The sequence below is a fragment of the Manis pentadactyla genome, chromosome 2, assembly GCF_030020395.1.
Source record: "Manis pentadactyla isolate mManPen7 chromosome 2, mManPen7.hap1, whole genome shotgun sequence".
Taxonomy (NCBI): Eukaryota; Metazoa; Chordata; class Mammalia; order Pholidota; family Manidae; genus Manis; species Manis pentadactyla.
Window position 1 is genome coordinate 91,703,415 of NC_080020.1, and position 25,832 is coordinate 91,729,246.

A 25,832-nucleotide genomic window follows, 5' to 3' on the forward strand; every position below is an offset into this window, starting at 1 on the left:
ATTTACATAATGGAAAGTGGAAAAGTTTGCTGTTTCCACATCCCAAGCCAAACTATATAATTATCTTTGCCAAACATTCAGCAATCTACAGAGTTGAATGCATAGGGTATCCATAGCCAGGATTACATCTGTTTTATGGACCAGCATTGTAACGGGAAAGAGGAACACAGATTTAGCCTATAATCCTCTAAAAACATTATTTAGACTTTTACTTTACATAGAATATAACCATTCATTTATTAACTTTTTGAAAAGTGAAGCTTCCAATTATAATGTTGGAAGATGTTTACTATTTAAAGGCCCTAAGTTAATATATATATTGAAGAAGGTGAGTGGATATATCCTATTGTTAGAAAAGTTTCTTAAGTCTACTATTATGTGCCATAAAGCATAGCTTTTCAGTTAGCAAAATAAATAAAATTATACTTATAAATCTAAAATCCATAAGGACATGCACATTTATTATAATGTTCTCCATTTCTGTTTTGTTTATTCAGATTTAAAAAGATGTGTCTCTGTACTATTAAGAGGGGGACCTATGCAGACTCCAGAAACCTTTAGTTGTTTTGGCAGTGGGAACCAGGGGAAATCCCAGAATTGCAAACTCTTTTCCTGTTCTACAACTGAATCCAAGGACAATCTTTAGAAACAATTCTTGCTTCACCAAATATGAAGTTTGCTTTTGGAGATGGCTCAGGGGAAAGGATTAAGAGCTTAGGTGTACACAAGTCTGAAGAAACAGCATAGTATAAGCATATGAATGGGAAACTTTTGGACCCTAGGTATAGAATACATGTGTGTCCTTGGAATTTACAAAGAAACACTTAGTTTCAATCAAAACAAGCAGCAGAAAATACAAGCAAGGACATACATTGGTAAAAATAAAGTTAAGATAAATGCTTGGAAATCTCTCCATTTTCCTTTTGAATGTGTCACTGCACTGAGCATTACCTTTTGGCCAGGCTGAGAAGAGTGATTATCATCTAGTCTAACTTAGAGTGAAAGGCGTTTCATAGAACTCCAAAAAACAAATTATAAACATGAGGTTAAAACAAAATATGAAATTATTCCAGATCTTTTGTAGGGTCCTAGCAAATTACATCCAAGTTCCCTTGGTTAGAAAAAGAAAAGTTCCTTTGTGTTTATAGTACATAGAAGAATATTGAGATAGTATGAGGAGACATAATATCAGAGCTTTATAGAAGAGTTCATTTAAAGTTCGAATCAGAAAAGAATGGTTTTGTTGCTGGCTACAGAGATAACAGGAAAAAAAACTACTTACTACCCTTTTATGCAAACAGATGTTATTCAATAAATGTTGAAATTTTTCAAAGAATTAATTTGGTTTTACTTTCTTTAGAATATGCAGTTTGAATATTCATGATACAACATGATTTCTTATTAAAAAGGTGTTGGGGAGGCAAATATTGAGATTGCATCAAAAAAATTCAGTTGATTTTTTCCCCCCATCTCATGTTTAGTTATACTATACAAATTCAAGTCATTATTATTTATCATTCTAATAGAATAATTTCATTCAGTGTGATTGATCAATAGCATAAAGACTCTTGCTGGTCCCCAAAGTGTGCTAAGTTACTCTTATATTCAATCAGAAGTTCTGGAAAATATGATAAAAAAACAAAACAAAACAGAAGCAATCAATAGCTCATGTGTTCTGGATAAATGATGGATTTAACGTAAGCAAAGACTATTTTTACTATATTCAGAGATACAACATTTTCCTCCTATACTATGTGGCCTCTTAGCACAAAGCTCTGGGTGAAGACTATAGGAAAAAGAGAATCAAAACACTGAATATGTCACAGAGCTAACAACTTTCAAACAAATCCAGGTTGCAAAGAATATATGAACTGAAAGCAAAAGTCTATAGAAAACAATATAAATGGCTGCCATAACTTTAAGACTAGCCAAGTTGTGCTATCATTTAACACTGATGACCAAAAGAACCCACAACCCCTTTATATGGCACTGAGAATACTTGAGGTCACTTAAACTGCAGAAGAAATCATCTCAAAAGCACATGCTGATTAATAAGAGAATCCAGTTACAGAATATAGATGGAAGCGTTTACTTCTCTAGCACTGCTATCAAAGTAGTTCAAAGTATACTTTGCAAACTGAAGTAGTATAAACAACACACACAAAGAACTGTGTCTGAGAGTCTTCAAAACTGAAATGTCATCCATACCGTCTGGTTTAAGTATGAGCTTATTTAAAAGCAGTGAGATGAACATGAATGGAGTTTTCAAATATCCAAAATTAATAGAATACATAGATAAACCTGTATAATACCAAGTAATAATCTACAAATGCACAGGCTTACTCTATGCCAGATGCTTTTTCAAGAGCTTTATACATATTAACTCATATCCTCACACAAATCCTGGAATACAGTAATATTGTAAGCTCACTTTACAAATAGAGAAAGCTGAGGTAATTACTTGTTCTAGATCTCTAGATCTCAGGGCCAGATTTGTTTGGTTCTAGAATCCTCTAGTGATCCTCTCACTTCAAGGAAAAAGACTGAAAATATTTGTTGACAATGATAAAAATTGAGCTTTAAAAAAAAAAAATAGGATTTTAGAAAGCTCAGAATCACTACCAGAGGCTAGAAGATTAGAAATCAGTGATGTTTTTATGAATGTGATTTTTTTTTTTTATGGTATGGCAAAATGCATCAACATTTGGAAGATCTGAACGTCTCCATGGACTAACAGTTTCCAAATGACCAATTCGTAAGTTACAAAATCATGCATGGGTAAAGGATCCATTCAAAGTGCAAAAGAAACCAATGAATTTTAGCGTATAACAAATTATGAAGAGTTATTGATTTCACATTGTATTTAATCTTTAAGATATTAGTACTTGTTGAGTTTTGGTATCAAAGAAGAACAACCATAATTATCTATAAAGGCTATTTAATACTCCTCTCTCCTCAAAGTACATATCTGTGTAAAGCCATATTTCCTTCTATAATTTAACCATAACAACATAGTACATGCAACAGACTTAACAAAGAAGCAGATAAAGGAGTCCCGCTACCTTCTGTTAAGCTAGTCGCTAAGTGATTTGCAAAAATATAAAACAATCTCTTCTGCTCTTCTCATTAAATGTCTTTTATTTTGGGAAAAATAGTTATTTTTTTCAAAAATATGTGTTATTTATATTAAAGTACAACTTTATATTATGTTAAAGTATATTAATAAATATTAAAATTTTTTTTCAGTATTAACTTCAAGTAAATACTGATAGATATAATGCCCACTCCACCCCCTACAAAAAAACAAGCTCTTTAGGGTTCTCAATAGTTTTTAAGAGAGCAAAAAATTTGAGAACTGCTGTACAAAGCTACACTGTATCCCTTGTACACATACAGGTGATGGGAGAGATAATAGATAATAGTATAATAATGAATACTTTCATATTCATTAATGTTCTGGAGCTTTGTTTTGCTTCTGAAGTAGGATTCCTTATTTCCCTACTAGGAATATAATGTACTGACCAGAAACATGAAATTTATCTAGGCAATTATAATTTTATAATTCAAGTAATTATACTGTTACTCAACATATAAAAAAGCAGTATTCTGACTAAGCAGGAAACAGTAATAAATTAGAAGGCTATGAGCTTCAAATGACCAGCAAACCTATTTGAACACTCCTGAAATGAAGACATTAATTAAATGTGTGATTCACAAATAGATCATATTTATAATGTAAGGTAAATATTGATAGAAAAACAATATAATGCATAAGAATGCATAGAAACATAATATAATACCAACTATTCAATCCTATCCATCCATGAAGAGCCAGCTGAGATATAATCTTCTTAAAATATACCCTGATCACAGAGCAGATGCTTAATAAATATTAACTGTTAACTGAAAAAATAAGTGGATAAACTCATTAAAATGATTCCCCCTCCTCAGACCTACCACTGAAATTATTGTCAGGGTATCTTCTGCAGTCCTGTATGTATGGCTTTACACAATGTTCTGATGGCATTTCAGCCTGTTTATACAAGAAAATTTTCTTAAACTCTAAACAACATATAAATAAAATTGCAAACATGATCCATTTATAAGATGAGTCAGTACCCTAACACTGAGGGAGTAATTCTAAAATTGGAAATTGACTGAATTTCCTAGACCTAACACATAATCTAACAAAAAAAGGATGAAACATTGAATCATAAAAGGAATAGGTGAGGGTCTGTTTTCAGAAAACCCAAATCAAGAAAAATCATTTTACAAGAAATGACATTAACAGCCTAATTATTTTGTGACCGACCTTGTCTTAAATATAAAAATACTAAAAATGACACTTTTATTTAGAACAATCACTGGTTTTCACTGACAGAAGCTGTGACTGATTCTCTAGGTGGCTTCCTGGCCATTTGCTTACATGTAATGGGAATGTAATAGCTGCTTCCATAATTTAATATGTTGTTGTACACTGGTGAGTGGTTTGGAGGCTCTCAGAGGGAAGTATAGGAAAAAATATGCCAGATTCACATTTACACTCAGTAAGACTAAAATGATCTTGATCAAGTCATTTATCCTCTAAAAATTTTATCTGGAAAATGAGGAACTGGGAGACAGTTGATATGCATCTGCTTTAAACTTTAAACTTCCATAGTTCTATGTAGGTGCTGTGAACATTTGGTGTAGAAAGACTAAATGGAGCAGGAGATTAAATGCTACTTAATAGGAAAACAGAAGTAGGTGTAATTGACTTATCCTAGCTATTTAAAAAGTGTACTACATATTAATCATTTTTTCTTAAATTATGAAACTCAAAGAGTAAAACAAATAGTATTCAGGAAGAGTCACTTGAAGATTCTGAAAATATACTAGAAAATATTATTGTAAGTATGTAGTATCTTGAAAATAGAAAAAGAAAAATATTGTAACTGATATAATTTTAATAAGTACAATTTACTGAATGACTACCATACTCATCTTGTCATATAACAATCTGGTAAAATAGGTATTTTTATTCCTATTTTAAAATGAAGATGCCGAGGCTCAGACTAATTAAATATTTCATTCAAAGACACTGAGTTAAAAAATTGCACACCTGGTATTCTAACCTGGGTCTGTTAGACCCCAAAGCAATACTCTTTCCACTGCAACAACATAATCATTTTGATTCCTACATATGAGTCTCTTTTTTATAGTCACACTAATGGTAATGGGAAAAGGAACAACATTGAAAAATAAATCCCACACATACATGGTAGAGCAGCTTATGACATGGAATAAACTTCAGTAAAATGAATTCTTGGACTGGGTGAGATTCTAGATCAGATGGCTTCTCAGGCACCTCCCAATTTTTAAATTTAAGTAATATTCTCAATTTACCAAAGGTTAAATAGATTATCTAATCCATTTCCCACTCATTTCAGAAATTTACAATTTATATTCCATGAAGATAGATAAGCCACAAATAGTAAGCACATAATTTAAAGCAAGAAAGTATCCAAAGGCTTGCTTTTTTTAACTTTCCATTTTCTTTCACTGAGTTTATTTAAAAGAAAAATGCATTGAAAACTGAAAAGGCCATTTTAACCCTAGCTAATAATGTTTTTTTAAAGATGGCAAAAACTTGCTCCTAAGAATATACTGATTTGATTTTTCATTTCCAGGTACTTTTTCTGTTCTTAAGGTAGGACAACAAAACTGCCCACCCCCCCAATATACAAAACCTTCTGAAGAAAATTAAGTAGGACAAGTTCAAGAAAATTTACCAACTAAAAATTTATTCTTGGATAATCAAGAGGAAACTGAGAAAGAGTTCTTATTATACTGAAATATAAATTTCAGGATAAAACTGAAAGCAAAAGACATGAAACATAACAGTTGTCATGTATTATGACCTATTTCAAATAAGTAACAAGAAAAAGTTAAAAATAACTATTAACTTATTAATTGAAATAATGAAGTATAAAGTCAGAACTTACTACCTGTTTAGTTTTTCAGAAATAGGACTATTTAAAAAACTCATATCAACCAAGGAAATCTGTAAGCTACCATGTATAATTTAAACATTAAAATGTAGTCAAAGGTGCCATCAAAATTACTGGAGTCATTTATATAGCATTCCAAACAACCACAACAGAACACACATTCATTTCAAGTGCACATGGAACATGCATCAAGATAAGCTATATCTGAGCCAAAAATAAGTTTTAATAATTTTTAAATAACTGAAATACAGAATTTGTCTTCTGACAATTCCCAAATATTTGGAAAATAAACAGCACACTTCTAAATGACCCCTAGGTCAAAGAAGAAGCCACAGGGAAATTAGGAAATATTTTGAACTGAATAAAATTAAAAACACAATTATATCAGTCAGATTCAACCAGAGAAACAGAACCTGTACAACATATATATGATCACTAAATAATTGACTTGTGCAATTGTGAGGGCTAGCCAGGCAAGTCTGAAATCCAAGAGATTCAGATCCAGCGTTTAAGCAATTAGGCCATCAAGATAAGCTGAACTCTGTGCGCAGCACAAGATGAAGCTGCTATTCACGGATGGAATTCCTTCTTCAGGGAAGAAGCCTCAGCTCTGCTCTTCAGCCTTTCAACTGACAGAATCAGGCCCCCACATTATCTTGGATAATCTACTTTATTTAAAGTCACTGATTATGGACTTTAACCACATCTACAGAATACCTTCACAACACCTATATTAGTGTTTCATTAAACTAGGGTCTATGGCCTAGCCAAGTGGATGCATAATATCGACTATCATAACAACATATTAAAATTGGTGAGATGCAGAGAAAGCAGTGTTTACAGGGAAATTCTTGTTTCCTTACAGGGAATAAATGCTTACATTAGAAAAGAAGAAAGTTCAAAAACAGAAATAGACTCAAAGACACTGAGAAGTACCTAATGGTTACCATGGTGGAGGGGTTGGGGTGGGTGGGTGAAATAGGTGAAGGGGATAAGGAGACACAAAATCTCAGTCATAATATAAATTAGTCACAGGGATGAAAGTACAGCATAGGGAATATAGTTAATAACTTTGTAACACTCTTTTGTGTTGACAGTAACTACACTAGTTAGGGTGAGTATTTAATAATGCAGATAACTGTTAAATCACTATGTTGTATATTTGAAACCAATATAATATTGTATATTAACTATACTTTAATAAAAAAAATTCAAAAACAACTCTCTGAGCATAATAATAGATAAGAAAGCATAATAAAGATAAAAACAGCAATAACAAAAATAAAGAATAAGGAAAGGGAGAAGAGGAGGAGAAGCAAATTAAACAAAGTAAGCAGAAAGAAGAAAGTGGAAGACTACTTGATTTCAAGACTTACTATTATAAATCATGTCAACAGATACTCTCAAGGACCTTTAATGACATATAAGATGTGTCAATTCAGAAAATTCCCAGCTCCAACTTCTTCCTGCTTACTATGTTCCAGATATAACTTTCCCAGAAACTGAGAGCTGGATGCATCCTTGAAAGCAGAAGGTACTTCATTTTCCAGAAAAGAACACCCAAATTCAAACAGCTGGAAAACTGCAAGGCCTAGAACCCTGGTTTCCAAACCCTTTCCCAGAACTCTTCCCATTGCAATATACTGTCTCCAGATTGTCTTACATATCACTAAAAATCTGCCACACCTAGGCTACTGTGCTGTAGTAACCACTGGGAAAACACAGCACCATACCTAACTGCTCATTTTCTTTTACTTCTTAAATTCTTCCAGTCATGAAGCACCTTTGTGTTAATCAGAAAAGGGCACCCTCTCTGGGGGAACATCCTAGGAAATAACCATCTTATTTTGGCTGAAAGATGAGAAAAAGCACCCATTCCTTGGGCTGATGTGGCCCCTCGCCAGTGTACAAGTGGAGCTCCAGCTAGATTTCAGCCCATACTCACAGTCCATGGCTAACCCCTCTTTTTCAGGTCACAATCTGCATAACTATCTTCTGAAGCCCTGCTTATTAATCATTCACCATCTTGACAAATGCAGAAAATCAAGTAATATCATTCCACAAAAATACCCCATTCATAAATGAGTCAAATACAAAAAAAAACCCTTTAAACATTACATCTTAAACCTCTCAAGCTGTACCTTAAAACTCTTGGCATACCGAAGTTCTAATATTGTAATTATTCAAGCAGAATCACAATGTTAAGGATAGGAAAACTTTCTTACCAAAGTTTATTTTTAAAAGTAACATTTTATGTTTCTTCTGTTTAGTAAGATTTGAAGTATAAATGCTATATTAAAAACCACATAGAAAGGAAAAAATAGAGCAACATGTTTTCCTATGCAATAAATGTCACCACTGAATTTTCAAAAAAGACAATTATCATTCTTAAAAAAAAAGTTGCGTAGACTAGCTAAAGTTAGAATTTTATCTTTTAAATTTGTTTCCTTAAGTGAACATGTCCATAATATTTTTAGACACATGCTATTTTTTGTTTTATGAAGTTATCATTAAGTTTTTATTGTAAACAGGATGTTCTCAAATATAATACTTCCATTTTTTAATAAACATTCAAAATGAAACAAATGAAATAAAAATAGTAATTAACAATTTAGGTAAAAATGGAATAAACTAGCAAACCCTTTATTTCAGAAGAGACTATTTATTTTACTAGCAAAATTACATCTACAGTATACTTACTCCAGTTTAGGTTTTGGCTGTTGGCAGCATAAACCTGCCTTAAATCACACCTTCAGGAAAACAATCAACCTCATCTAACTTAGCAACATTTTACCTGGGATTTCCTATGTATTTACTCAGTCTGTCTTAGCCGTTTTGTACTTTTTAATGTACTGCTTCCTTAAATTTCATGTGCTCATGTTTTATAGAGAATGCTTTAGATAATAAATGCATCTGATGCAGAGTACATTCTCTGTAGGTAAGAAAGGGATGTAGAAGGTGGGAAAACTAAAATGCTTGCAAAGGACTGAGCAACTATTTTTCTTTCTAGGTAGGCTTAGCTAGTCTCCCCAAATTGTCCCCATGGACTGGGTTCATCTCTCCTACTTTGGTATCACATCCCTTAAATATACACATCCCCTTTAATATTACTCTGGTTACCAAATATGCTTAAAAACTAGTGTCAATTACCTGACAGATTAATTTTTCATTTTATTTTGAAATATGCCATGGTTGGAAGGAAGTACCAGATAGCAAGCTGTTCTATGGTTGTTAAATGAGTGGGCTGGAATGGGTGGCATTGAAGGATAAGGAAACAGATTCAGAAATGCTGATTTGTTCAAATCTCATTTAGAGTTAAGTGATGCTGGAATCAGAACCTAGGTCATCATAGACCACAGGTGTCATTAAATTTGAGTAACATTCATTATACAAATAAAATTTTCAGCATAGTGCTAGAAATAAAATTTGTTTTCATCTTGTACTAGGTAGATTCACTCCTCTCCTTAAATACCACATCATTTACTATAGGGATTCAGTATTCACTTTTAAATGATAAAAAGTAAAACATAATTATCTAATGCAGTAATTTTACCAAATTCTCCTACCTAAATTACTCCTCTCCAAAAATGCAGAAATCCAGTATTTCATCCATCCTTGAATCCTTCAAATTGATTTACTCTAGCTAAGAAAAGAAGTTGAACCTATGTTTATACACTTGAATCAACACATAAATCAAGCAAAGTGAGTTATATTTGTACTTTACTATCCTGGAAGGTACCTCATGATCTGGTCCCAACCTATCTTTCCAGCTTTATTTCCAACTATATCCTCTCCTCTAGTCACAACAGATTGTTCCTCAAATACACTCTGTACTTTTCTCAGTTTCCTCTACTGGAAATTCCCTTTCCCACCCATTTCCTCTTATTCAAACTCTACCCCTTCTTCAAGGCCTAGTATTTAATGCTATCTACTTTGCATACATGCAGACTTCCTGATTCCTAGTCAAAATTAATCTCTCCTTTCTCCATGAAGCTACTGTACTTTCTCTGAACTTCTGTTTTAAATAAAGTTCATTGTGTACAGATGGCTATCTATCTGGCTCAGCTGAGGATTTTTTGTGGGCAAGGGTAGAATCTTTCTTTATATCTACCACAGGCATACTGTAGATGTTTGGAAAACATGTTTGCTGAATGCAAATTGCCCAGCAAACAGAACACTATCTTAGCTCATGATTTCATCATATCTCACCTGGTCTTGGACTATTTAAGCAGTCTCTTGGCCAGTCTCCACAACCTCTAGTCCTGGCTCCCTCCAGTTTATTTTCCATATTACTACCACAATGATCCTAACAATGTCACTTTCCCATTTTAAACCTTTATATTATTTTCTGCCATCTAAAGAATGAAGTCTAGTTTCTAAATATGCTAACCAAGGCCCACCTTAATCTGACCCGTCTACTTCTCTAATACGTTCCACCATACTTCCTGAGGATGTGCTTCCAGGTGTATACAAGTCCCCACAGTTACCAGGGTACTGAACTCCCACCTGACCCCTCGTATGTACTATCTGCATCCTTAGTCTTTAAGCCTTGTCTCAGGGGAGGTATTATAATATGGCAGTGAAGTCAAATTAGTCATTGTTTAAATCCTAGACCATCCATTACTTGGAGAGCAATCCTGAATAAGTTAAATTTTGCAAATACAGCTGAGGGAAGACTGGAAAGCTGCTAGCTTCACCATTCTTCCCCACTCTCTTTGCAGTACCACTCTGATTCCAATGCTTAGGTGGGCAACTTCAGCGTTTTGTGTAAAATAAAAAACTAAAAACCAGTGTTAGAATTATTAGAACCCCAAGTTCCTTGTAGGAAGAAGCAATTAAATTCCATATTTTAAAACAAATAAGTTTTAACCTTTGTTTTCTTCTAGCTCCTTATTCACTATGCACTAAAATGTCAAGTAACAATATATGGAAAATTTTAAACCCTTCTTTGTTTTCAACAGTGGTCCATCTCAGCAAGGATACACACACACACACACACACACACACAACATTTTCCTATATTATTTGCCTCACATATCTTTGTTGAAATACCTGTTCAACCCTTTTGTCCATTTCTTAAATTGCCTTGTCTTCTTATTGTTGAGATTTAAGAGTTCTTTATATAATCTGGATACAAGTCTTTTATCAGATATGTGTTTTGCAAATATTACTTCCCAATCTGTGGATTGTCTTTTCATTCCCTTAACAGCATCTTTTGCAGACTCAAAGGTTTTAAAATTTTGATACTCTAATTTATCAATGGACTTTCATTTTCTGTGTGTATTAAGAAGCTTAATAGCTTTACATTTAGGTCTATGGTCCATTTTTAACTTTTATATAAAATGTATGGTATGAGTCAAAGTTCATTTTTTTGCAAGTAGACCTCCAATATAATTGTTCTAGCACTATTTGTTGAAAAGACTATTATTTTTAATCAAATTGTGTACTTATGTCAAAAACCAATTGACTATATTTGTGTTGTCTATTTCTGGGCTCTATATTTTGTTCTATTGATCTATCTCTCTATCTTTTAGCCAACATCCCCTCCCCACAGCCCTTGAAGATTAAAGAGGTGTATGTGATACTCTAGATCTTGGTAAACATTATATACTTAATGTAGTCCCTTTAATTCAAGGTTTCATAGCTCCAAATAAGGATTAATTTCTGTTCTAAGAATCATAAATGGAACTGTAACAACAAAAAGTTAAACTAAGCAGAATTTGACTAATGTGGAGCAGAAAAAGAATGCTATAGCATGCAACATTACACTAAGGCCCAGAAATTGCTTTGCCTGAATTGGGGGGTTTTCAGCCTTAAAGAGCCTAAATGAGATGAATCCCTTTGTCATAATCTATTCCCAGTCAGATATATAGCTTTATAGGAGTTCTAACTGTTTGCATTTTGCTTAACCTGGTTTAGGTGCCAGGTATTATTCATCTATACTATACCTCAGCAGTTAGTGCTCTGAAAAACAATTCAGAGATACATTCCATAGGAACTTACATTGTTAAATGTTACCTTAAAAACTTTCTTAAAGGACAAACAACTTAATTTTCTCATATGCAAATATGTCTTTTATGCTTTTTGTTGGACTAAACAGTGTTTTATCAGTGTTTTATGAAAAGTACTTTTAGTAGGAACTTTTATACACTGCAGATGGCTCTCTATAACTGTAAGCTCTATGAATTAAGGCAACTCAAACATCCTTCTATATCACGGCCATGGCACTAACGACCTAAAGCAGTTATGCCACAATTCACCCACCCTTGGGTTGTGACCCCTCTCTGGAGTCTACCGTCCTAAGTGCTTAACATTTGTTGCAGGCTGTGCTTATAACAGGTGCTATGCCCCTTTCTGCCTACAGAAAAATGTTGCTGTTTACTGGCACAGCTTAGGAACAAGGCTAGTTTGGCTAGGAGAAGGCATCCTCTCACCTTCTCCTTAGAGTACGGTGACCACTGTCTCCCACAAACATCTGAGACTAGCATTGGAAAAGACAATCTAGATCCAAACTTGCTTTTTAACCTTACTTACATTTACTCACCTATACTCCCAACATATAAGAAAAGGTTAAGTAACATGTATTTTCATCACTAATTAATTTGCTACAAAAACTATGAGCAAAGACCTTTAAATAGGTACTAAAATGCAAACACATTTTGTTCCAAAATTCTTTTAATACTATATAGCATAGCCTAAAATAATAAAAGGAGCAAAGCATTACTTTTAAAACTTCACTAGTATACTGATAAATTCTATCTGAGCATATAATAATGAGCATAGAGCCAAACAAAACTGGTGAATAACTTTGCAGTGCTATCCTAGCCTTCAATTTCTGGGCTACTCTCCAGCAGCATCAAGATTAGACATTCTCACTTTCTATCACACTAAATGTACTTTCACAGGTCAGCTTCATATCTTTTTTTCTAAGTGACAAAGCAAGACCAAACTATACCTAAAACTGAGTCTTACCATACAGCAGCAGGACATAAAATACAAGGACTGTAACATCTAGTCTTTGTCTGAAGCCTACATGATATCTTTCTACTCTTTGAATCCAAGCCAAAGGTTTTCTTTTTAACTCTCTTAAACAAAAACTGTCTTTAAGATATTTCAAATTACTGTCAATATTGTGAATAAATAAGCATATCCAGAAATTTTCTATTAATTTGTAATGATTACTAAGACTAAAAAAGTAAATGCTCAACTAAAAAGAAATTGTCAGAAAGTCATTATATAACTTGAAGTTAAGAAAACATTCTCTTTCATGGAATCAAGAAAATCAAATACATGGCAAAGAACAATACAACTTCCTATCTGTTGAGTACATATATACCTTTGATCTAATAAATTTCTAAGACCAATTGAAAATATAAATAAAAAATAAATGGTTCAGTACTAAAGCTCATATGCCAATTAATATCTGTTTACCATAAGAAAAGCACTTTTCATTAGGAACAGAAACCTATTCACTATCATATAATAAATGAGACTATTTAAATAAGATAATGATTTAAAGAAGCAGCTAAATCAACATCATACATTTTTAAAAGGAAAGAAGACTAAGTTGACATGACAAAATTAGCAATCAGCAATACCAAGAAAATACATTAAGGATCTTTTTAAAAAATAATTTAACTAAGTAAAGAAAAATAAGTCAAATACAAAATTACATTTAAAATGTAGTAAGCCACTGATATACTTCAAACTAATAATGGAAATCCCATGTAAGGTTTAATACTCATATAGGTGCATTTAAATAGTAAACACACTGATATCAATATAAATGTACACAAATGTCAAATGAATGGTATAGCAACAGCTAAATAATAAAGACTAAGAAAAGAGAAATATTACTCTCTTAGAGACTTAGGAGAGAGATCAAATATTACTAACAAATCAAAACTGGCAAAAAGGTAGGAAAGAACTGTAATGAATTCTCTGAGACTCTTCTTCAAAGTAGGTCATTACCAACAGTTTATATTGTGTTTACTCTTTAAAAATACAAGCTTAACCAAAGGCAAAGATTCAATAAGGTTATCAAAATAGAATAAAATCCACTCATTTAGAAGATTAATTCTGATGAAACACTACAGCAGTGGTTCTTAAAAAGTTGTAGAACTTGTTGAAAAACTGATTTTGCCTGGGAGAAAGGGACCCTCTCATTTTGTCTACCTAGAGTAGAACGACCATTGTCTTCTACAGACACCTGAACCTTGAAAGGAAAAGATTATCTAGATCCAAACTTGCTTTTTAGCCTTATTTACATTTATTCACCTATGCTCCCAACATACAGGAAAAGGTTGTCGTGTATTTTCATCACTAATTAATTGGCTGCAAAAACTATGACCAAATCATACACTAGACCTACTGAGGGTGTTTTTGTTTTGTTTTGTTTTGTTTTTAGCAGAGTGGGTCCTAGACTGCATTTTGTAAAAGTCAAATAAATTTTAAAGCTTTATCCTCAGATCATCTGGATATATACCCCTGGTGGGGATGGAGGGAGTTATTTTAAATAGTATCATCTGAGAAGTCTTCTCTGATTAGGTGATATTTGAGCAAGGAATTGAATGAAGACAAGAGATAGTTACTAAGAATATCTTCAAGAAGAAAGTTTTATGCAGAGGTAACTCAAAGTGAGGAGGTCTAAAAGAAGAATGAGCTTGGTAGTCTGTGGAACAGCAAGAAGGACAATGTGCCTGGTATGAAGTGAGCAACAAGAGTAAGGAGTAATGGCTTGGCCAGTATGTAAGAAAGCAAAAGGGTGTAAGGACAGTAAAGGGGTTGCCTGTCCTAGAAGAATATGGATTCAGATGCACATGAGTAGATTTGCTAGTGGGAAAATGAGGAAGTTCTCTTGCTACTTCTGTTTTCATAACTTAGTAAGAAGCAAGGTGACCAGCCAAAAGTGAGAAGAGAGGTGGAGATGCTGGGTGTTAGTAATTAGTATGATTCTGTTCCATGAACAAGAAAATCAACTAAGAAAGCTATTAGAAACAATGAAGCAGCCATTAATTTCTTCCCAGCCCACATTACCATCTTAGAGAACTTACCCACAGCCCTATGGTATCAGTTAGATTTAGGTTCTGCCACATTTAACAGAAACCCCAACTAATGTGGCTTAAATAACTTGAAGGTTATTTTATCTCACAGAGAAAAAGTCCAGAGATACTCAATCCAAGCTGGAATCATAGATCCATGAAGACTTCAACCTCTCCATTCTGCCATCCACAGCTCCAACCTGTGTGCCAGGCTGGTAGCAGGAGAATGGACAAAGGAGGGCTAGCCTTTTCCCTCTATCCTCTAAAAAAGACTGCCTCAAAGTCTGATACACTTCTGTTTCATTTCCTTAAGCCAGTATTTGGTCACAAGGCTGTACTTAGCTACAAAATAGCCTGGTGAATGTCATATATAGCTAGCAAAGCAGTTATGAGTCCAGCTAAAAATATGGCTTCGCATTACTAAGAAAGGAAGGACAGATGACGGAGGGACCAGCCAACTCTGTCACACCTACCTATCTCATGGTTTTCTAATTGCTTTCCAGTAACATAGCTGAATGGAGACCTAACCCAAGCCAAGCCATTTAAGATTCTCTCTTCCAAGAATTTAGATTTGAGACACAGAAATCAAGTCAATTTACTTCTCAAGAGCTGAGCTGCAAGAGGGATCAGAGTAGAGCCATACACAGAAAATAAAAGATTGTAGAAGATAACAGAATAGATGAAAAAGAAAAACTGGGAGTTGAGGCTGCAGCAGGAGAGAGAAAATAGGTTTTGGATAACTTCCTTTCCTGTGAGACCTGCATGCAATTCTTATATCTAGATTCTGTGTAACAACCCTTTTCCTTCATACAGAAATCCCTTTACTTGGACAAACTTAAGTGGCTTTCTATTCCCTACAACCAAAAGTTCTTAAATAATAAGAAAGTTATGATTCAGTGTTATGCTCATGTGAAGAGTTTCTGCATCTTTTGTGAAACAAAAGGTGGAAGATGTTGTATTCTTCTCCATTCCTTGTGTAAAAAATGATAGGATAGAATTTCTTTAAGAATTTTGTACTTTTTAAAAAGTCTGAAACGGATAGAAGTTGATATCCTTCTTGTTAAAATTCAGATAGTGGAGATAGTGCAATCTTTATTATTATTATAATAATCTTTATAATAATATAGTAATATAAATAAATCTTTATTGTTCTAATCTTTTGTCCTGTCTGCCAAGAAAATGCTGATTAAATTTATTACACAGTCATGGTTATCTATAGCAATTCCTGGTTAAAGCTCAGAGACTGTAGTATAGTACATTATTGTTTCTAAGCATTCACTGCTCCACTCTGTAAAAAGTTTATACTTCACCAGGGCAACATTAGGCTTGGTCATATCACTTGCTCTGGCCAAAAAAATGAAGTGATGAATGCCACTTCTAAGCAGAATCCGAGCTGGCATGCCCTCTGTCACACCTCCCAAAAAGAGATTGTTCCTTTATCCTGGGTCCTTGAATGAAGATGATATGGAGCAGATCTACAGATCCCACCAGGATGTAGCCAGAGCAAGAAAACAAACACTGGTTTTAAGCCACTGAGATTTTGGATTATTATCATAGCATAACCTAACCTAAGCTCATTAATAAAGGAAGCAATTCAATAAGAAGCAATTCAGGATATATGTTTATGTAAAGGGACAGTGAGGTATATCAGAAAGGACTAACAGGACAAAAATGTCTGAGAGGAGCACTAGGAATGCCCAGGGTTCCTATTTCAATGCTTGTTACCACCGCTTAGCCGATCACTTAAACCAGAAACCTAGGATTCATATGGAATATATGATGAATTCCCTTCATTGTATATTTCCCTTCAGGTCTCCTATGTCCAATCTGTTAATATCTCTCTAATCCATTTTTAGTTAAGTTAGACCCTTATTACCTCTCCCTTGGACTAATGTAATAATCCACTAGTTTGTATTTCTGCTTCAGTACTTTTCATCTAATCCATCCACTATACTCATGTAGAGTAATGTAAGTATAATCATGCTATACCTTTGCTAGAAACATTCCACACTTTAGCTGGACACTTACGAGTAGGCCCTGGCCAACCCCTCTCAGTGCTCACTGAAGGTTCAAATTCTGGCTTTGCCACTTCTGGCCACAAGTCAGTTAACCTCTTTAAGTGTAGTTTTCTTCTTTTGTAAAATGAGAATCATAAAACAGATTAATACCTTGTAGCTTTGTTGTAGGGGTTAAGTCAGAGAAATGAGCTGATTTGGTAAAGCATCTGATCATGCTGTAGAAGTATCTGTAGAATAACAAAAATCCCTGGCTACAGCACCTATAAACACTTCACAGCCCTTATTGTTTATACAACTGTCTCCCTCTACTAGACACTAAACAACTCAGGAAGAGACTGAGACTTACTAACCTGAGCATCCTGACACCTAGCACAGTGCCTGGTATACAAGAGGTACTCAATTACTGTGCAAAAGCACGTGATATCTGAAAGATGGTAAAATCCCTGAACAGCTAGAGGGAAAGGGGCCAGAAAGAAAGGCTAGAAACAGAAAAAAAATGAAATCACTAATTATTAATTTTCCTCAGGCCCTTGTATAACATCAAGTGCTTTTAACTTTGTACTAAACAGGAAATTTGCATGTTGGGTGGTCCTTTTTTCCTGTATTTTATCAGACTTATACTTGCCAATTAACTTTACAGGTGAATTCACAATATATATAGAGAGAAGGAAAGTAGCAAAGCAATCAATTTTAAAATCTGTACTTGTTGAATGACTATATTTGTTCCAGAGTAAAATATACTTTCTCAAATGCTGAATAACTTAAAGAATATTTTTCTGCACATAATCTCAATACAATATTTCCAATGTACAATTCCACTCTCTATAAACAACTGATACTGTGAGATCAAGAGAATGTAACCCGCAAGGGTAATACAAATCAATACATTCCAAAGAAATGCAAATACCACTTCTCCATTTTCACAGGAGAATCTGCCCCATGTGTGCACTTCACTGCTTCCTGTCTGCCATACAAAATCTAATTGTAAAAACAGTAGAGTTGTCGCATTTCTGAAATATATAACTGAAGTTCAAGGATTTTTTTTCATTGTGAAGGTGATTCCTTGGATATGGATTAAGGTTCTCAATGAGTTAACTGGGCATTTTTAAAGTAGTATTTTATTTTAAACAGCCAAGGAAACAGTTGTTCAGAATATCCAAAAGTTCTTGCCATAAAGATCCAAACAGAAGAAAAATGGAAGCTTGCTAGAAATGCCAAATGATAATATGGTTTATCCCAAAATTTTAAACATAACAGGTAAAGGCAATAAAATATACTGTCTAGTATACATTATAAGATTATACATTAATTTAAAGGATTGGACTTGATGCTGAAATGTTATTTCTTTTAAATAATGCCTCCAAAAAATGGTTTATTTTACTAGCATTAGGGTAAAACTTATGACATTGCTCATGTCTGACTGCTTATGACCTAGAAAATGGCAATTTTATATTCAACCTTTCTTCAACCTTCTATTTTGATCCTTTCCTGAAGTATATATTGCCTACCTAACATTCATAATACTTTATATGCACTTCTCTTAGAGCCCTTGCCATATTGGATTGTAATTATTTATAATTCTTGCTCTTGTACTGTATTATGAACATTTGCAGACAGAACTATTTCTCCTTTGTTTTCACATTCCTGGAGTGTAGCACTGTCTGGCACATAGCAGTTCTTGCACAGTGACTGGCAACAACTATAACATGTATTTGAGAATAGAACAATTGGTGAGGAAAGAACACAAAAAATAAAAATCAAATTCTAGTAAAAGTTAGCATGCAAACTTCATTAAGATTAGGGCTGCTCCAAAACTTAAGATCTGCTGTTAAAGCCAGGTATTTCCTAAAAATGTAATATTTGGACTCCTACTACCTCCATACCAAAGAAATAATAATGGCAAATTTTCTTTATTCAGAGACCAATGACCCAATGTATAGATCTCACATTTCTTTCTCTTCCTCCATCACTGTCTGTTTCAGTATAACATCTTGGGGCGAAAGGTGAAAGGAAGCAGAAATCACCCTGTACCTGGTTAATTCACTCCTTGCTTGTAAATATTCTGATGAGATGAAGAGGGCAATTTTTTAGACATGATGATTCTAAATGGTTTAAATAGAGTTGTGAGAATATATGGGTTCCAGTCTTAGTTATTACACCATCTTTTAAAATTTGTGCTCATTTTAAAATGTGTACTATCTTTAAATTTCTGAAATTTAAATATTGTATTATCTTCTTGAATATGTTAAAGCAAACTAAGTTTACATACTAAACACAACACTGTACTTCCTAAGTCTGACTGTTAATTAAGTCTCAGAAATTCCTTAAGGCTGAGAAAAAGTTTATAAATGTTTTGAGAAAGCTAGAAATACTGAGGAAAACAGTTATTCAAAATTCCATAAGAAATCCTAGTCACATATTTCAAACCCAACAAAGGGAGACTTGACAGGTTGAAATTAGCAACAGCTCATTAGGTTGTTCACCCAGGTCTCCAGAGGTATACCCAGGGAATATTTATGACTACATTATCCCTTGCTTCATAATTTAAAGTTCAATCCAGTTCATTAGATCTTTAACCTCAAAACTTCAACTTCAATATTTGCATTTAGATTTCTGGTGCTATCATTATAGTAAGATAGTTCATATTCAGTCAACCTAACAGCTCCTGAATAAGACATAAACTCTACTTAAGTTTTCCAAATAAGAGAGTTGTCTCATGAAAAAGGAATAGTGCCACTCTAAATATGACAGGTAAACAGAACACAGCTGATCAAACCTATTCAAACACCAAAACTAATACCACTCAAGTTAACCCTGAAAGATTACTCTCAAATCTTTAATGATTGTGATTTGAGGGTATGTAACAAGAGTTCTTTAATATATATTTCAATTTGATGATAATTTAGAAGAGTAATCACAATAAAATTACAGATAATAGAAATTACACAATTCAAGACAGAATTTCCATAATGACTGTAATTATCACAACAAACCACTTATGTTTGACTATCTGGTCTCTGGTTACATCTGATTTTACTGTTTGGCCATTTATTATGAAGCAATACACAGATGTGAAAAACAAGTAGGAAAGAAAACTCAATTTGGTTTACATGACTAACTTGCAGCAGCCGAGCTCCACCTACAGGCAAAAATGATTTTTTTACATTAAGACTTCCAAAAGCGCCAAGTTCCAACTACCCTCAAATTTTCAATTTACTTTGAGTGCACATTAGAATAAGCTGGGGTGCTTCTCAAAACTTCTTATGGGCCCATACCAAAAACTGTGATTGACTTGCTCAGGGGCAGGGCCTGTCCTCAGGTGATTCAAAAGTACAAAAATGGTTGAAAGTCATTGATTTAAGTCTTTAACAGCATACATCTCTTCAGGATATTAGGAATAATCAAATCATATTTTCTTTCTTATAAAATTACTTGATTCCCACTCCAGTCACCCTTTTATCTTTTGCAAAGATAAAAACTAAGTTCAGTTGATAAAAAATGTCTTATCCCTGTTAGACTGTAAAAAAGATCTGAGGTGATACTATGGTTTTTTAAAACCTACTTTTATTCTATAATGCAGAAGTAATCAAGGAAGTGTGTGTTTGGTGGGGAGTAGGGTTCTTCATCCTGGATACGCATTAGTATCTGGAGAGCTTTTATAAAGTACTATTGCCCTAAACTAATATATGTTCTTAAAAGTTAGAAAAGTGGTTACTTATAGGGGATGAAGGGAGACATAACCAGGATAGAGAAAGAGAGAGACTTCTGGGTAATGGCAATATTCTGTTTCTTGATCTGGGTGATGGGTATATGGGTGTATTTGATTTAAAAATCCTACAAGCTGCATGCTTATGATATGTCCACTATGAAATATAGCTCATACAGGTACTATCTGTATGTGTATTATATTTCAATTGAATTAAAAAAGTTAAAAAGGAGGATGTGCCCACCCAGGCTTCACTTTAGACCAAATGATTCACAACCTATGGTACGGCCTAGTCATCAGTTTTTTTTTTTAGTGTTCCCCCAGTGAATCTAATATGTAGTTGGAAGTGAAAAACCATTCCTCTTACGAATTGCAAATACTTTCATTCATTTATTCATGTACCCATTACACAAACCTTAATAGCTATATGCTTGACTCAGAGGATGTAGACATAAATAAGACAGTCTCTGAAGGAACTTAGTCTAGGCAAGAGATGGGCAAGCCAATCAATTCTATGTGACAAATACAAGCAAGTTACTTAAGTGATCTAGAGGTGAAAGTGATGTCAAAGAAGCATCCCTCATATTTTTTGTTCATTCATTTATACAAATATTTGGTTACTTACAATGTTTGACATCAGAGACATAAATATAAATGGACACAATCTCTGAGTTCATGAAAGGTACAGTATATGGATACCCAAAGAAGAAAACAAAAGTATAACCTAGTGTCAGACTATTGCAGAAGTGTAAGAAAGGTGCAAAAGGCATGGGCTGGGGAGTTAGAGAAGGTACCACCAAGTCGCTGACCTTGGAGCTAAGATTATATAAACTGAACTAGTCCAGTAGCAGGGGGATAAAAATGAGTGTCCTAGAGGAGTGCTTCTCAAACTTTAATGTACATACAAAATCGCCTAGGGATCTTGTTAAAATACACACTCATTCAGAAAGTGTGGGGTGGTGCTTGAAATTCAGCATTTCTAAAAAGCTTCCAAATAATATTAATGCTGCTGGTTCCACAGATCACAATTTAAGTAGCAAGGCTCTTGAGGAAAATGGATTTCAAGATGTAGAGCTTAAAAAAAAAAAGAAAAGAAATGGCCCCAAATTCCACAGCAGAGGCACCAAGAAAAATAAATTGGAAAGCAGCCATTAGATTCATCAACTAGATAGCCTTAGTGAGAGTAGTTTCAATGGAGTGATGAGGGAAAAGCAAAATGATCTGTATTTAGAAATAAATGGAAATAAGAAGCTGGGGACAGGAAATCAAATGCAGTGGTTTTGTTTGTTTTTTGCTTTTGAATGGTGGAAGAGGCTTAAGTTGCTTCACAAGCTGAAGGAAAGGAACCAGAGAAGAGAGAAAATCGAAGATGGAAAAAAGGGTAGAACCATTTTGACTGAGTAGAGGGATTCCTTTCCCTTTGCAGCAGAGGAGATAAGAACTGGTCTGATATTTTGTCAAAGAAGAAATACAGATGGCCAACAGACACATGAAAAGATGCTCCCCATTGCTAAGCAGCAGGGAAATATAAATCAAGATGACAATGACATAGCACCTCATACCAGTTAGAATGGTCACTATCCAGAAGAAAAGAAATAGCAAGTGTTAGCAAGGATGTGGAGAAAAGGAAACCCTCCTACAGTGTTGGTGGGAATGTAAATTGCTGCAGCCACTGTGGAAAGCAGTATAGACTGTCTTTTAAAAACTAAAAATAGAAATACCCTACAACCCAGTAATTCCACTTCTAGAAACTTACTCAAAGGAAACAAATTCCCTTATTTGAAAAGGTATGTGTACCCCTGTTTACTACCACATTATTTACAATAGACAATGGAAGCAACCAAACTGTCCATCAATAGATAAATAGATAAAGAAGATGTGGTACATATACATAATGGAATATTATTCAATCATAAAAAAAAAGAAATCTTGCCATTTGCAACAACATGGATGGACCTAGAAAGTATTATGTTAAGTGAAATAAGCCAGGCTTATAGACTCACGGACACTGAGAAGTGACTGGTGGCTACCATGGGTGAGGGGTTGGAGTGGGTGGGTGGGAAGGGTCCAAGTGATAAAAGGACACAAAAATTCTCAATCATAATATACATTGGTCATGAGGATGGTAGTGCAGCTTGAGGAATATAGCCAGTAATTCTGTAATATCTTCCTATGTTGACAGATAGTAACTAGGCTAGTGGGGGTGAGGATTCAATAATATGGGTAACTGTTGAACCACTGTGTTGTATATTTGAAAACAATGTAAGATTGTATATCAACTATAGTTCAATTAAAAAAGAAAGATTTGTTCTGAAAGCATAAGGGAGAAAAGAGAAAAGATTTAAGGGTTGAAGAAGACAGTCCTCTTCCATAAATCAGGAAACCAGGTGATCTGGTGAGAGTGAGTTTGAGGGTGGACATGCACCCTGTGGGGAGTGTGGGTAACAAATGAAGCACTGAAGCACATTGAGTCTGCACTTGCACATGGTTGTGTCTGCTCATCAACACCCCACAGTCATGAAAGTGGGCTGGCTGAGGAGAGTGAGACTGAGATACTCAGCAAAGGGAGGCAGTACAGGACAGAAATCCTGAAGAAGTCAGAATAATTATACGAAGAAAGAAAGGAGAGAGGGTAGGAAGAGCTTTGGATTTTTTACTCTTTAACCGCTAAGTGCTTTTCAACAGAACTAGAGACATTGCTGAGAATACATTAGAGGAAGATTCCTACTCTATGTAAACTTGCTGAAAATTATATTATAAAGTACAATTCCCCAGGCTAAATATTAAGTACTCAACAAACCTGCCTGTAGGTTTAACATCCAAAGTGATAAAACAAAACAACTTTAACAGATTCCAGATGTTTCTTTACCAACAGAAGCAACCATAAATTTTCAGCAAAATTATGCTTTGAATGGCTCCTTGCCTAAAGGTCTGGTAGGCTAAAGTAGTCCCTGATCCTATTGCTCAAATCAGAAAATGACCAAAGGATAATGGAGTACTTCAAGCACATCCAGATAAAAGTTTGCCTAGTATTAAGAGCACTGATTTTTTAATAGATAATGATTTCACACTGACATCCTATCTGGCTGACAGCTATCCCCATTACAATTCAACTTAGACTGAGCAGTGATTTTCCTTATACTATGCTTTATACCACATTACAATTTTTTAAAACTCTTAAAGGCTTTTTATTTTAAACAAAATTAACGTGAGACTTAAACTATAGTGAAGCTGGTATGACTGACCAAAAGCACTAATCATTTTGGAATTTTTTTATACTCAAAATAAGTAGTCATGAGACTGACATGGAAATTTCTAGGTAAGAGTGAAAATTGTATTTTCCCTTTGAAATTATGTACTTCCTCTATCCTGACCTTCTTACTTTTCTTTTTTCTTTGTAGGTACGAAAATAGGTTGAAGGAAGGAGAGAGGAGGAGGTAAATATAAAAAATTTAAGAGAACATTTATAAATTTTATTATGGCAAATTTTGCCAAATAAGCTTGATTAAGTTCTAATGGAAAATTCAGTTTTGCTAAATTATAAATTGTATATATATATATATATATATGTGTATATATATATATATATACACATATATATATATTTGAATTGTATTTAGCCAATGAGACAGCATAGAGTTAAGAACTTAAGAAGCACTTAAACATGAGAATATATTTGTAAATGACATATCCAACAAGGGGTTAACATCCAAAATATATAAAGAATTTACATGCCTCAACACCCAAATAGCAAATAACCCGATTAACAAATAGGCAGAGGATATGAAGAGACAATTTTCCAAAGAAGAAATTCAGATGGCCAATAGACACATGAAAAGATGCTCCATGTCACCAATCATCAGGGAAATGCAAATTAAAACCACAATGGGAAAGAAAAAATGTATAAGAAAAAAAAAAAACCACAATGAGATATCACCTCACACCAGTAAGGATGGCCAGCATCGAAAAGACTAACAACAAATGCTGGCGAGGATGAGGAGAAAGGAGAACCCTCCTACACTGCTGGTGGGAATGTAAGCTAGTTCAACCATTGTGGAAAGCAGTATAGAAGTTCCTCAAAAAACTAAAAATAGAAATACCATTTGACCTGGAAATCCCACTTCTTGGAATTTACCCAAAGAATACAACTTCTCAGATTCAAAAAGACAGATGCACCCCTATGTTTATCACAGCACTTTTTACAATAGCCAAGATATGGAAACAACCTAAGTGTCCATCAGTAGATGAATGGATAAAGAAGATGTGGTACATATACACAATGGAATACTATTCAGCCATAAGAAGAAAACAAATCCTACCATTTGCAACAACATGAATGGAGCTCAGGGTATTATGCTTAGTGAAATAAGCCAGGCAGAGAAAGACAAATGTCAAATGATTTCCCTCATTTGTGGAGTATAACAATGAAGCAAAACTGAAGGAACAAAATAGCAGCAGACTCAAGAGACTCCATGAATGAACTAGTGGTTACCAAAGGGGAGGGGTGTGGGAGGAATCACGGGGAAGACAGTGTAGCACAGAGAAGGCAAACAGCGAATCTGTGGCATCTTGCTGCACTGATGGACAGTGACTGCATTGGGGTATGGGTGGGGACTTGATAGTATGGGTAAATGTAGTAACCACATTGTTTTTTCATGTGAAACCTTCATAAGAGTGTACATCAATCATACCTTAATAAAAAATTTAAAAAAAAGAAACACTTAAACATAACAAATATTTTGTTCATCTATTAAAAATTCAAAATGTATTTTTTGTCATATTATAAACCTAATAATTTAAAAATTCACAGTTCTTAAAAATCAGAAAATGCATCTCTTGAATGAAAGAGAAAAAAAGGATCCTTGATTATGTGCCTGATTTTACTGGAAGTTACAGAGTTGATAAGAGGCTTGTCAACTCCATATATGGATGGACAAGTGTATATATGATCACCAAAATCTTTAGTCAATAGTGACCTGAGTTAATCTATATTAAATTATTCAACAGAGAGTACTTGCACGTGAATGTTGCTGGAAAAAAAGATATTTAAGATGACTTCTAAATACCATTTCTAAAT

The 25,832-nt window shown here is 34.1% G+C and overlaps 1 protein-coding gene across 4 annotated transcripts in view; it reads right to left on the reverse strand.

The window, feature by feature from the left end:
- The window catches only part of CWC27 (CWC27 spliceosome associated cyclophilin), a 201,421-nt gene that overhangs the window by 134,220 nt on the left and 41,369 nt on the right, over positions 1-25,832 (reverse strand). The gene's annotated exons all lie outside the window — the stretch shown is intronic.